General features: G+C 47.6%; 1 protein-coding gene across 2 annotated transcripts in view; it reads right to left on the reverse strand.

Annotated features, from left to right (window-relative positions):
• Mct1 (Monocarboxylate transporter 1) overlaps window positions 1–14,124 on the reverse strand; it is a 217,333-nt gene that overhangs the window by 121,305 nt on the left and 81,904 nt on the right. For both annotated transcript variants that reach the window (XM_075884456.1, XM_075884519.1), the window contains exon 2: window positions 7,512–7,711. The gene's annotated coding sequence lies outside the window, so the exon portion shown is untranslated. The remainder of the gene's footprint in view (window positions 1–7,511; window positions 7,712–14,124) is intronic.

Consider the following 14,124-nt stretch of genomic DNA (forward strand, 5'->3'; position numbering starts at 1 on the left):
CTCGGCTGCAGCGTTCGCATTTCGATCGAAGCGAAATGCGATAGGCCCATGTACTGTGCGGTGTCGGTACACGTTAAAGAACATTAGATGGTCGAAATTTCTGGAGGCCTCTGCTGCGGTACCCCTCACAATAATATCGCAGTTTTGCAGCGTAAAACACACATATATTTTAGACAGTTTTCCTAAAATGTAGCAAAATATTATTACAGATGCGGAATTTTTATAAAATGCCTTCCAATATTTGTGCAGATCAGTGTTGCAAATCATCAGCTACGTGAACTCGGCAGTTTTTTTTTTTCGAATATAAACATGTCAAAGGTGAATTACCTCTATGACCCCGGCTCCTTTTTTTTCTAGCTGACCTTCACTATTTACTCTTAGGGTTCAGCCTGCATGGTCTATAAATACGCTCAATCGTCGATGCTCGGAAGCTACGTCATCGCGCATCCATCTGCCGCTGCTGACGTCACAATCACAATTCGATGCGCCCTCCTAAACACGTCACAGGACTGAGTCCTCGGTGTGCATAAAGCTTCGAACGGAGCGAAGGACTGCCGGTGAGGTCGTTGGGAGGGAAAGGAGCAACAAAAAATGGTTGATCGATGTCTCAGTTCTGCGAACACGCGCGCACCGGCTCAGTAGCAACAAAAGGGCGGCGGTGGCTGCCAATTCGGGTCACCAAGGCGCCTTGTCGAGTGCACTGACCTTTGGGAAGCCGAGATTCTGCTGTTTCGCGATCGCATGCGAATCGTAGTGTGTAGTCACCCCGAATTATACGCATTCCTCTGCTAGGCAATTATCAGATTTTGAATGAGCGTTATAAGAAACGATTGTTATAATAAGGGATCGTTTTCCGTGTTTCGACACGACATTATTGAGATCTAACAGACAATAATGCCAAGGAATGTATAGGGGAAGTTATTAGAACCAATGTAATGTAAATAAGAAGAAAGAAAAGTGGGTGAAAAAATAAGTTGCCGTGAGCAGGAATCGAACCCTATGACCTTCGAATAACGCATTCGATGCTCTAGAGCATGTATATATATATATATATATATATTGTTGCGAATGTATTTACTACTTTAGAGTAGAAAAGTACTCCAGCAGTCAAGATGGCAGCCGTTGTGTATTTCGAACAGCCCAAAAACGTCGTCGTCTTCTTCTTCGCACCGCCCGCATAGCTGCATAGCCGCGAACCCGCAACATCGACCTCCGGCGGCGAAAAGCGCCGACCCGGCGCTTGTTAGCAGGTGTTGGACGAGATGTACGGCTTGAGGCGAGCGACGTGGACGATGTCGGAAGATGTGGAAGGTATCGAAGGGTTTAGAGGTGCTATTTCATAGGTAACATCAGTTACCTGCCGTAGCACACGATAAGGTCCGGAATACTTGGGTAGAAGCTTTTCAGCCAGACCAACATGTCGCGACGGAGTCCACAGAAGAACGAGGTCACCTGGACTAAAGTGGACGTCCCGATGGTGGCTGTCATAGCTACGTTTCTGACGGAGCTGCGAGTCCGAAAGGCGCTGGTGGGCAATCTGACGGGCTTTCTCCGCGGTGCTAATAGCGCGGCGAGCATATGCTGTGGACAGGTCGGTAGGGTTGGGTACAAGCGTGTCGAACGGCAATGTCGGGTCTCTTCCATACAAAAGGTAAAAGGGAGAATATCCAGCAGTGTCGTGGCGTGAGCTATTGTAAGCGAAAGTGACAAAGGGTAGCGCAATGTCCCAGTCACGATGATCCGTCGACACGTACATGGCGAGCATGTCAGTGAGTGTGCGATTCAGACGTTCTGTGAGGCCGTTTGTTTGAGGATGGTAGGCCGTCGTAAGCTTGTGCTTGGTTGCACAAGAACGAAGTAGATCGTCAATTACCTTAGATAAAAAGTAGCGACCGCGATCGGTGACCAGTTGACGAGGAGCACCATGATGTAAGATGACGTCTTGAATCAAAAAGTCGGCGACATCTGTAGCGCAGCTGCTTGGAAGAGGTCTCGTAATTGCGAAACGGGTCGAGTAATCTATGGCGACGGCGACCCACCTGTTACCGTCGGTAGAAAGAGGGAAAGGGCCCAGCAGGTCGAGGCCGACACGATAGAAAGGCTCGGCAGGTACGTCGATCGGTTGAAGGAGCCCGGCGGGGTGTACCGCTGGCCTTTTGCGGCGTTGGCACGACTCACAAGACCTAACATAACGTTGTACAGAACGGTAGAGGCCGGGCCAGAAAAAGCGTCGGCGGACACGGTCGTACGTTCTGGCAACACCAAGGTGGCCAGCCGTTGGTACATCATGTAGTTGCTGAAGTACGGTCGAGTGCAAATGAGTGGGTATTACGAGTAGTAGTTCGTTTCCCACATGGTGCATGTTGCGGCGGTATAAAATGCCGTCTATGACAACGAACATGCGAAGCGAATTGTCTGTACAGCCTGTGTTCAGGCGGTCGATTAGCTCGCGTAGGGACGCGTCACGCCGTTGCTCACATCCTATGTTGCCGAAAGCAGAGAGCGAGGAAATACAGATGGACGCGTCGTCGGTTACTAGATCTGGAGCGTCAACGGGGTACCGAGAGAGGCAGTCGGCGTCTTGGTGTAAACGGCCAGACTTGTAAACCACTGTGTATGTGAATTCCTGGAGGCGCAGAGCCCAACGAGCAAGGCGCCCCGTTGGATCTTTGAGGGCTGAAAGCCAGCATAGAGCGTGATGGTCAGTGGTAACTGTGAAAGGCCGGCCATATAAATAGGGGCGGAATTTACCAACTGCCCATACAAGCGCCAGGCACTCGCGTTCCGTAATAGAGTAATTGCGTTCGGCAGGAGAAAGGAGCCGGCTGGCATACGCAAGAACTCGATCGTGACCGGATTGACGCTGGGCTAAAACCGCGCCAATACCGTAGCCACTAGCATCAGTGCGGACCTCGGTTGGAGCAGACGGGTCGAAGTGGGCGAGAATCGGTGGCGTGGTCAGAAGTGTTATGAGCTGGGAAAAGGCCGTGCCTTGATCAGGACCCCACTCAAATGGTACATCTTTCTTCAAAAGATCAGTGAGGGGGCGTGCGACCTCTGCGAAGTTTCTGACAAATCGTCGGAAATATGAGCATAGGCCCACAAAACTTCGAACGTCCTTGACACAAGTCGGTACAGGAAAATCCAGGACAGCTCGGACTTTGTCGGGATCGGGGCGGATGCCGGAGGAGTCAACGAGATGCCCTAGAATAGTAACTTGGCGATGCCCAAAATGGCATTTCGAGGAATTAAGTTGGAGCCCAGCCTCTCGAAATACTGAAAGAATTGAGGAAAGGCGCTCGAGGTGAGACTTAAAGGTTGGGGCAAACACAATCACGTCGTCCAGATAACACAGGCAGATAGACCATTTAAAGCTGCGCAAAAGCGTGTCCATCATCCGCTCGAACGTTGCCGGCGCATTGCACAAGCCAAACGGCATTACCTTGAATTGGTAGAGACCGTCAGGCGTTACAAAGGCGGTCTTCTCCCGGTCGAGGTCGTCCACGGCGATCTGCCAGTAACCGGAGCGTAAGTCTATCGAAGAAAAATAGGTTGCGCCATGAAGGCAGTCCAGGGCATCATCAATACGAGGAAGCGGGTAGACATCCCTTTTGGTGACCTTGTTTAAATGCCGATAGTCCACGCAGAAACGCCAGGTATTGTCCTTCTTTTTAACTAAGACTACAGGGGACGCCCACGGACTCGATGAGGGCTCTATGATGCCTTTTGTGAGCATCTTATTCACCTCCTGTTGGATAACTTGGCGTTCTGATGGTGACACTCGATAGGGACGCCTGTGAATTGGAGCTGCATCACCGGTATTAATGCGATGTTTGACTTGCGATGTTTGACTTATGGGCCTACCGTCAAAGTCAAATATGTCCGAATAGCTCGTGAGAAGATCAGTGAGGTCTTTGACCTGAGACGGCAAGAGGTCTGAGGCAATCATCTTAGTTACATTGTTGAGCCGTGTAGATTTGGCTGCGTCGGTGCTATGCAGGTTCGGCGAGGCGACTGTGGCCAGTTCACGTGACACTGATGAGATCTGGCACTCGTGTGACGGTGAAAGAGTGGCGAGAACAATGCCTTGTGGTAGGATTTGAGGGCTGAGTCCGAAGTTCAGAAGAGGAAGGCACGTCTTGTTCGCTGTGACAGTTAATATGGTGTACGGGGAGGAAACGTTGCGGGCCAATAAAACACCGGGAGAGGGAAAGACCACGTAATCCCCATCCGGAACACTGGGATATGGTTCAACTGTGACACAAGTTAGGGCTTGGGGTGGGAGGCGAACAAACTCAGCGCACGAAAGCTTGTTCTGTACCATCTTCGACTCTTCGGTGGCCGCAGGCAAGTCAAGTTGCACGACGCCGGCTGAGCAGTCAATTACAGCGGAGTGGTCGGACAAAAAATCGAGTCCAAGGATGACGTCATGTGGACAGTGAGCGAGAACATGGAATAGAACGGACGTCTGGCGGTCGGCGAATCTCACACGCGCGGTGCACATTCCGAGCACAGCCGGGGTCGCTCCACTAGCGACACGTACAAATAGGGACTCTGGCGGCGTAAGGACCTTGTTTAATCGTGCACGGAGGTCAGAGCTCAGAATTGAAATATGTGCGCCGGTGTCAATAAGGGCAGTAACAGGAAGGCCATCCACTTCTACATCAAGCAGGTTCTTGTCCGTAGTCAAGGTCAGCAGAGGGTTTTCAGGTCGGGAGTCCAATGCAGCGTCACCTCCGGGAGCTGCATTGCTCAGTTTTCCGAAGAAGGGCGTCCACTAGGGTGGGGTGACGAATAGCGGCGGTGCTGAGGTGACCTGGAGCGACGGTCATGCGGGGACGGCGAACGGCTGGACCGGCGGACTGGTGTCGCAGGAGTGCCATTGTACGGTCCATCGTCACGAGCGCTGTACTGCAGGGGCCGGTGGTTGTCGTCACGTCGATAGCCAGGAAACGACCGAGGTGGATACGTGCGGAAACGACAGTAGCGGGAGATGTGTCCTACACCATGACAATGAAAACATATAGGCTTGTCGTCCTGTGTCCTCCACTGAGCAGGATCACGATAGCGGCGGAATCTTTCTGGTGCAGGAGAAGGCGCTATGGTACTGACCCGAGGTTCCGTCAACGAACACACAGGCTGCAGCCCAACGTTTGCCAGCTCCTCTCTCACGACCTGTTGGATCAACGAGATCGTTGGTCGATCATCAGATGGGCGGGTCAGAAAAGACGGAGACGCGGCCTCGATTTCTCTACGAACGATGCGAACCACACTTTCGTTGTTATGTGGTTGACTGCATGGCGGCTGAAGGTCCTCGCAAGATGACGTAGCGGCCGTGTTCGGAAGTCGCAAGAAATTCTTGGCGACCCGGCGACTCTTCAGCTCTTCGAATCGGCGGCACTCTTTGATGATGTCATCAATGGTGGAACAGTCTTTGGAAACCAGTATGTTAAAAGCATCATCTGCAATGCCTTTAAGTAAATGGCTTACTTTGTCTTCCTCGGACATGTTGGGGTCGGCACGATGGCAAAGGGCGAGAACGTCAAGGATGTAGGTGACATATGATTCGGTCGTAGTTTGTGCCCGACCAGAGAGTTCTTTAGAAGCGGCCCGCTGGCGTCCGACGGCCTTACCAAACAGGTCACGAAGCTTCTGTTTGCAAGTATCCCAGCTGGTTATGTCCGCTTCATGAGCCTCGAACCACGCGCCAGCTGTTCCGCAGAGATAGAAGCCAACGTTGGCGAGCATCATCGTAGGGTCCCACCGGTACACTGCTGCAAACCGCTCGAACTTCGGAATCCAGTCGTCAACGTCAACATGGTCGGTGCCGCAGAAGTTGCCAGGGTCGCGCGGTTGCGTCAATACGACCGGCTGTACAGGCTGCGCCGGAGTCGCGGCTGAAACAGGAGCGGCAGAATTGGTTTCTGTTGCCATGGTCGGGCAGTCGAGAACACGTCCGCTTCGAAGTTCCGTCTTGCGTCGTACCCAGCGCCACCACCAAAATGTTGCGAATGTATTTACTACTTTAGAGTAGAAAAGTACTCCAGCAGTCAAGATGGCAGCCGTTGTGTATTTCGAACAGCCCAAAAACGTCGTCGTCTTCTTCTTCGCACCGCCCGCATAGCTGCATAGCCGCGAACCCGCAACAATATATATATATATATATATATATATATATATATATATATATATATATATATATATGTCAGCCGAGAGTTTTCCCATATAATTGTTATCGCAATAACTTTTTCAAAAGCCTCCGTAGAAATAATAGAAATCCCAAACCTGTGGTAGGTATTCTCTGTATGCAAGGACTCTCCACACGAAGAGTCGGACACAACAAATGCATAAAATATAGATTAATTCACCTTTAAAAGTGCAGCTGAATGCTCACTCTCGCGATCTAGGCCCATCGCTTGTGCAGAAAAGCTGACGTTTCACAATAGGAGAAGCAACGGCAGTTGTCGTCACACCAGATTTGTAGTGACGTGAGTGGCCTCCGCCATCTCCGAACGAACCAAGCCTGCTGTTATGAGTGTGCTGGCGTCGCTTGCAGAGACACTGTGCGCGTCCGTGAAGGACACGGTGATTTCGAAGAGACACTCGATGCGTCCCTCACGGACAACCGGGGCGTCCGTCAGAGAGGCTGCGTGCGTCTAACAGCGGGACTGCCCCCTCCTCCTTCGGCGTCACGACGCCTATGAAAGGCCGGTGCATCTAGCATCGGGCGTCTTCTTCGTCCACGTTCTGTACATAAGTTGTAAATATAAGCGCTTTGTTTCCTTCTGTTCGCCTTTTGCCTTAGCACTGCCCATGGATGCAACTGCAGTTGGCTGTCAGTGCGATTGTTTTGCTGGCGCACGTGTGGCACGTGTTTGTGGCAGACGAAACTCAGCCCGATGTACGTCACAGCCTTGTGTGGTCATGTGACCAAGCCACATATGCATGGACGTCACTGCCCAACTCGGCGTCGCGAAACCGAAACCGAAATTGGTCCACATAAGAAGAGCAATATTGAAACATTTAGCGCAAATACACGTATCTTGGTGCGTGTATCATGCTTCCTGTAGCTGAATGAAGCGCTTACAGCAAAGAACACACGTGCCACGAATTTGGTGGCACCACCTTTTTACCACATTTTAAGAAGCCCTCATGGAGCTAAGACGAATAAAAGCTTTCAATGTCCACACTAAAAGCGTTGCAACCACCGGAATTCCCTTCAGAAAAAAAATGGAATTAGCACCTGAGAATTTGGATACAAACAGATTCTAAAAAACTCGTATCTCGTTCTGCTACTCAATAGAAACAGCGAATGTTCAGGTACCGGGTCTCCGGGCTCCTGTAACAGTTGTGTTTGTCTTCGTTTCTGCATCGTGTTTTTTTTTTCTTGCGCTGCTTCCAGCAAGAAAAATGTTTACCGAGTTTCTGAACGAACCATTTTACTGTGCTGTTTTTTTTTTTAGTTTACGAATACACGACTGCGATGACCACAGAAATACACTGCCACTCACCGGCAAGTAATGTTGAATGCTAGTCCACGTGTCAACGCAACAGCCGGCGTGCGTTGTTGCGGCCTTGCTGTAGGGGTGCAGCCGTGCGCCGCCAGGTGGAGTGGGCGCCGGCAGCGATGTGGCCTAGGCTGGTGTTTGTGGTGCCGCCTCGAGCCGCCACGGCGAGGCGAGGCAGCGCTCAGGCCCCGGGGGCGCCCAGCCTGCAATATTACAAAGAGGACATGAACGTAGGTGCATATATGGACAAAATTTAGAGCCCTGCCGACATCTGGGTGTCTGTGAAGCCGTTCGTGAAAGCTAGGGTGCTTACACTGTTTTCAAGCAGATTGCATCCGTAGCAGAGTCGTTTACTCTTCTGCCCAATCAAACGTAGTTGAGCGAAACGTTGCCTCTTGATTAACTTGCAAAAACATGAAGTTCCTTATAACACCAGAAAATCAGAGTGTTGTGATCAGTCACCATCACGCAGTACCAAATATAACCACAATTGCTGCGTTCAACGTTGCCTGGCCCAATGACAGGTCTGATTGTCAATAATGTTGATATTGTATCTTGATGTCCTCCTTCTCTACTTTCTTTAGTCGCATGTAAGAAACATTATTTTATTCATATGTTACAAAATACAACGACGTTTTATTTTGCTCTTTTACTGTTATTTTTCCTATTATTCGATATATGTAATCAGCCAGGAAAAGCGCCTATTTGCTTTGCTGCTACTGTATCATTTTTGTGCTTTTGAAAATTGGAGCTGCATCATTAAGCGGTCATGAGTCATTTATTTTCTCATACAGCCTCTGTAACACTGTATTGGTGTTGGTAAATTACAAATCGCATGCATACATTTGGTTTTTAACTGACAACGTCGGTCTTGTCATTTCTACTGCCTATCTGGGCCGGTACCGCAGGCAGCGTCTTATCTACGTAAATCCGGATTCAAGCACAGCGTCACCTAAAAGCCACGAGGATCAGTTGCACCGGCGTTGCCAGGGGAACGGAAAGAGGTTCAACTACTCGCTTGAAAACTTTATATTTAGTAGGTGTATACACACCTGTCCGTATAGAAAAGCAAGCACAAACGTTGGTGGAGTATGGTTGAAAGCCCCACAACTCCCAAAATATTTCTTGCTACGCCAATGGCTAGCTGCCACAAATTGAGAAGTTCACGTGCTTTTTCTGCGGTAACCACGCTACTGCTGTGCGGCGTGACACAGAGTCTAACGGCTAAAAACGTATCCGCTTGAAGTACCTATCATGCTTCAAGCGGAAACGCGGTATTAGTTGAACGTGCTGAGGCTTGTCTACTGTGTGTTTATATTAGGAAAGCCTACCCCGTCATAGCGTAGCAATCCGCACTTGAACAAGCAGTCTGCAGTAAGGGACTAGTCGCCATTATTTGTTCATACTGCATAGCAGGAAAGCTAGGTTTACAATTTTGAAAGTGGTCTGCAGTACACGTTTTATAATTTTGAGGGGGGGGGGGGAAGAAGTTAATGTCACAAAACTCTCACATGGTTTTTGAGACGCCGTTGTGGAGGGCTGTGGAAGTTTCAATCACATGAGCTTCGTGAATGCACTCCCTAATCTAAGTGCATGGGTACAAGCATTTTCGCCTCCATCAAAAATCAAGCCGCCATGGCCGGTATTCAAAATGGTGCAGCTGTGTACAAGGCAAGGAGTGAAAAACGAATTTTATTATTACGATAGTGTGAATTATATTTGGTGTGAGATTGAAAAGAACACGGAGTTTTAAATAAATGCCCCTTAATGATATGGTTAAAGACATTGTTGTTGTTGTTGCTTGAAGGAGCATAGTTATCCTTGTTGCGTGTTCACACAGGGCCGTTCGGCCATCTCAAAGCGTGCGCTGAGACGTCTCAATATGCGTTAAAAGCTTTGTATGCAGCAGCCTTTTTTCTCGCAAACCACGCAGCTGCCATTTGTCAGCCGTCAGCAACGTAGCTATAGAATTACGCGTGCCAGCTGACAGTCTGCGATTAGTTACAAAACATTTTTACGTAGCTTGGAAAGTCTATAAGGGGTCGCGTTCAATTACGAAACGTGCATGGCGCTTGACAAACACGTTTTGTAAGGCGAACGACTGAAACCTTCAGCTTTTAGCTATAGTCCATGCGATCAATGACACGCAGCGTGTCACGGCTGTTGACTCATGGACGTCGTCTGAATGCAACGACTTACTTGAGAGACCCAACGGACAACACGAAACCACTCGAACATAAGTTTCAGTCTTTGGAAGCTCGCTGTCGCACGCACATGCAGAGGCCGCCCAAATACTCAACACGCGATTTAAAATGTCCCGAGCAGTTCCACGTAGCGTAAAATGTGTCGACATAATGGACCTGCGGTTCTCCTGTGCTTCCTGCGTGATGCTATGTGAGGTTGTTTGCGTCTGCATGGGTGTGGCATATTCACCGCTCTGGAGGACTACGAAAAAAACCACCTACTTATTTGATTTCAGGATGTTCCCGTGTACATGAGAACCGCCGTGGAGCGACGTATTATAAAATGTGTCTGTTTAGATTGCTTAATAAATGCGTATACATCAGTTTTTTAGCCCTTGCAACTGCAGGCCTGACCAGAGAGCGCATCGCATGTCTATACCATACAATAATATAATGGTGTTCCAACGAGTAAATATGAAACCTATACATTTATAGTCACGAATATCGATGTCTTACCAACTTCATGACATTTGCGTTACTCTCCGTGTCAAATAGAGCACCTTCAGAAATATACGGCGCGTGAAGAGTCGCATTCAGCCGCTTCGTGCGTTTTCCACAAAGTTGTTAGAAAAATGTATCCCGAACCATTTCATCGCAAGGCCGCAAAATTAGACGCTTGGCACGTTTTCGCAACGCTGATGGAGTTTCGTCGTGCCGCAGTTCATTCACAGGGTGGTACGACACCTTCCTGATAGTCACTGGTGCATTACACTTCCATCTCTAATGGGGTGAAATGCTATGCGCGTTGCCTTGATATAATATGAATTGCCAGAGCAGGACCCTTTTAATGCAATTGTTTAGTACACGAAAATAGCATAAGTTGGGTCACGAATATTTAGTGGCGTGTCTACTATCGTCAGTCAGACTATGTGAGCGAGGCGGACGAAGCAATCGTTGTGCCTATTGTACATGTTGTCAATTACGTTTAAGCTATTAACTCTACTATGCCACAGTTTACTAGGCAAAGGGAGTGCAGTCCGCCTACCTTTTCGCTTCACTGACTGGACGTGACGAGGGTGGCGGAGATGCTTGGCCAGTAGCGGGTCGCACAGCTGTCGATGAAGTTCGCGAGCGGCATTGTAACTAGCGGAGACGTGGAAACCTCGGTGACGCGTCCGTTGGATCGCGTTTCGCGGCTCAGTCAAGCCCGGCTGGTGGTTTACTTCTGAACCTGGCACGTACCCACTGCTGAGGTCAAGCCACAAACCTTCGTTCTCTTTTTCTGGGCTCAGACGTAGTAGCTCATAACTACGAGAGTCCACCTAAATAAGTTCTTTTTCTTTCCTATAGTTCAGTAGTAATTTAACTTTTTTATTTATTTCTTTATTCAGCTGGACTTCATGTATTTGTTTAGACAGTTTTATGGCTGGTTGGTTAGTCAGTATAAGGCGAATTCATTTTTTTTCTGAGTTGATTAGGTAATTTTCGCTCGTTACTTCATAATATATTTAGTTCGTTATCTCGTCAGTATGTGGTTGGTTATAGTCAGTTAACTGGCCCGATTAAGTTGATTAGACATTTAGCTGGTTAGTTGGTTAGTTAGATATAGGTGGATTAGTTCATTCCTTTCTTAGTTCGACAGTTTGCCAGTTAATTCGCTTCGTGGTTATTTATTTAGAAACTTCACCGGTTAGTATTTAGTTGGTTTGTCAGTTTGCTGGTTTGTCAGTTATTGACTTCTTTATAGGTGAATGAGTTATTTTCTTCCTTATTTGGCTAGTAAATTTGTTAACTTATTCAATTATCTGGTTAGTAATGTGTTTGTTATAAAGCTGGTTTGTAGACAAATTAGTTTAATAATTAGTTAGTGATATAGTTCATTGGGTCGTTAGGTAAATATAACAGGGTACGTGAACGTAAGCGCGGAGGAAATCTACTATTAGGGCACTGTATCCAGCAGGCTGACCAGCAACAATATTTACACGATGTCGTGACGCACGGAACCTGAGAACATGCGAGGGCTTAGCGGTGCCAAAAGGATGACTTCAGCATAAAGCAGGCCATAGTGGGATATTGCAAACCTACTTCGACCGCCTGGGGCTGAATCTAGCAACACGGGAGCTGCATCACGGGAGAAACACGGGAGGAAACCTCCCGCACGTTTCTTTTGTTGCATTACAGAGCACAAACGTGTGCCTCGTCAAATGAGCTATATGTATGCGGTGACCTCGCTGCTCATATGACTGCCACTATATGAAAATTAAGCTGCTGCACATGTGGATGCAGGGAAAGTCGAGCACAATGTAACAATTTCACAACGAGCTAGGCGGGTCTGGAAGAAGTCATCTTCGTGGTACGATTGTTGTGCCTTCATCCTTCTTACTTTCATATTGACATTTCCTTGCGTGCGTGAGTGGGGGTTAGTGTCAACCTTGATATTAACAGCCAAGCATATTTCTTTCTACTTCAAAGTGCGAGTCACCGTGTACATTATGTTATGCTGTGATGTTGCGAAAAAATTCAAGTCAAGTTTCTTAAAAAGGAACTTTACCGTTTTTTTTTCATATTCACCGATTAAGCGTTGAACGTGTGTTCTTATCGGTAGCGTGGTGATATGTGCGAAAATATACAACCATACGTCATTTAGTTTTCATAAAACAAAATTTAAATTGATAGCCGGTTCTGGAATCACACTTGTAAATTCGGGCCATCCTGTGTATGTGACGTAGGGGCCTACTCTTTTTCAAAAACCCTGCCTCTCCCAGCAGACAGATGCAGCGCGCGCTTTCGTCTACGAGGCGACCATGACGCAAGCACAGTTCAGTTATGTCAGCGTGTTAGTCGTCGTTTTATCAGGTATTACAATACTGAGCAACAAGGAAATCGATTCGAGGCATGTCAGATGCTTCATGGGCCGACGTCAAAAAGCGATGCTTCCACGCTCTGTTAGTAGCAACAATCATCGCTGAGCTTGTCACTGGTAAGTTCGGGCAAGCTGGTAGAGCTTGATTCTGCGACAGATAACATCGCCAACTTGATTTTTTCGCGTCAGATTTACACCCTGGACAGCCGTGTCGGAACGTAGTGGAACTCGTGACGTCATCGGCGACGTATTCTCATGACGTCATCCGATACCCACAATGGAATACGGAATGAAATTTGTTAAATAAAATAATTTACCAGTGCCTGGACAAAATGCTTCACCCTAGCTTTTGCAGGACTGTCAATAATGTTTAAAAACACCATTATCTCAGCATAGCCAAAAATGAACCGGAGTTCTCCGTTAAATCTGTGAGGCAGTAACATCAAGTTAACTTTCTTGTTGCTATTGTAGTTTTGTTCTTGCATGGCAGCCAAATGAAACGTGACTCGCTAGACAAATAGAGAGAGAGAGGGTGGGGGACGCAGTATTCTATAATGTAGGGGTCTACCACTATATCAGTCAGAAATCCACAAACGGCCGAGGAAGAGACTATGTCCTGGCCATTGCCACGTGCAAGGGCACATTCACCACATTTACTTTTGAACAAGCAGAAAGACCTAATGAATCGGACAGATAGGCTCAGTAAGATCAAAAGAATGTAGAAAACATTTTTCGAGACAACGGTATGCGTGTTGTTGGCTGGCATGGTATTTACTTTGTCCTACTACTAGAATTCTCGCTTTCTTTTAACTTATGTACGTCCATGGTACTGACGCGTTGATGTTCGAAACATATCTGTAACGTGAAATAAAGCCCTGTTTAGTTTACCTAGCGCATGCATACTGCGGAAGTGAGCGAGTGATCTGTGTGTACCGTTTCTTCATGCAAGTATAATGTGCATTCGGTGTTAATTATGTGTAAATATGTATTCTGTGTTAATTGTGTATTATTGTGCATGTGTAATATTTGTAACCGGAAGAGTTCGATGTCATCTGTCCAGCTTTCTCGGTTGTAGATTGAGCGCAACTCGATGTTGTTCTTTTGTAAATGTGCACACTATTGTACTTGTTTTTGAAAACGCTGTACGAAATGAACGGGAAGAGAGGCCTCGTCTGGCTGTTTAGCCTTTAGTCGCTGTCTCTGCAGTAAATACCCTGAAATCAAATGATTTTAATTTGATTAGATGTAATTATGACGATGACGAGGACAGTAATGGTGTTTATAGCATGATTGTAGTTTGGGTGTGAGCCACAGCTTTTAGGGTCTACTCTACTGTACTCTACACATACCCTCTTAGCAAGATGGCCAAAGGTCGGTCAAATAAGAGCTGGGATTTCTACCGAAAGAATTCCGGAAAGCGGTGAAGGTGGAGCCAACTGCGCCACGTTATTGAAACACTTCTGAGTGGAAAGAGACATATATATTTTTCCGCATCTAAAATTAAGCGAAGAAGAAGTGATCGCCATGCGCAGAAGGCAAGCGAATACATATGCAATATAACGTACGGAAT

The sequence above is a fragment of the Rhipicephalus microplus genome, chromosome 1, assembly GCF_043290135.1.
Source record: "Rhipicephalus microplus isolate Deutch F79 chromosome 1, USDA_Rmic, whole genome shotgun sequence".
NCBI lineage: Eukaryota > Metazoa > Arthropoda > Arachnida > Ixodida > Ixodidae > Rhipicephalus > Rhipicephalus microplus.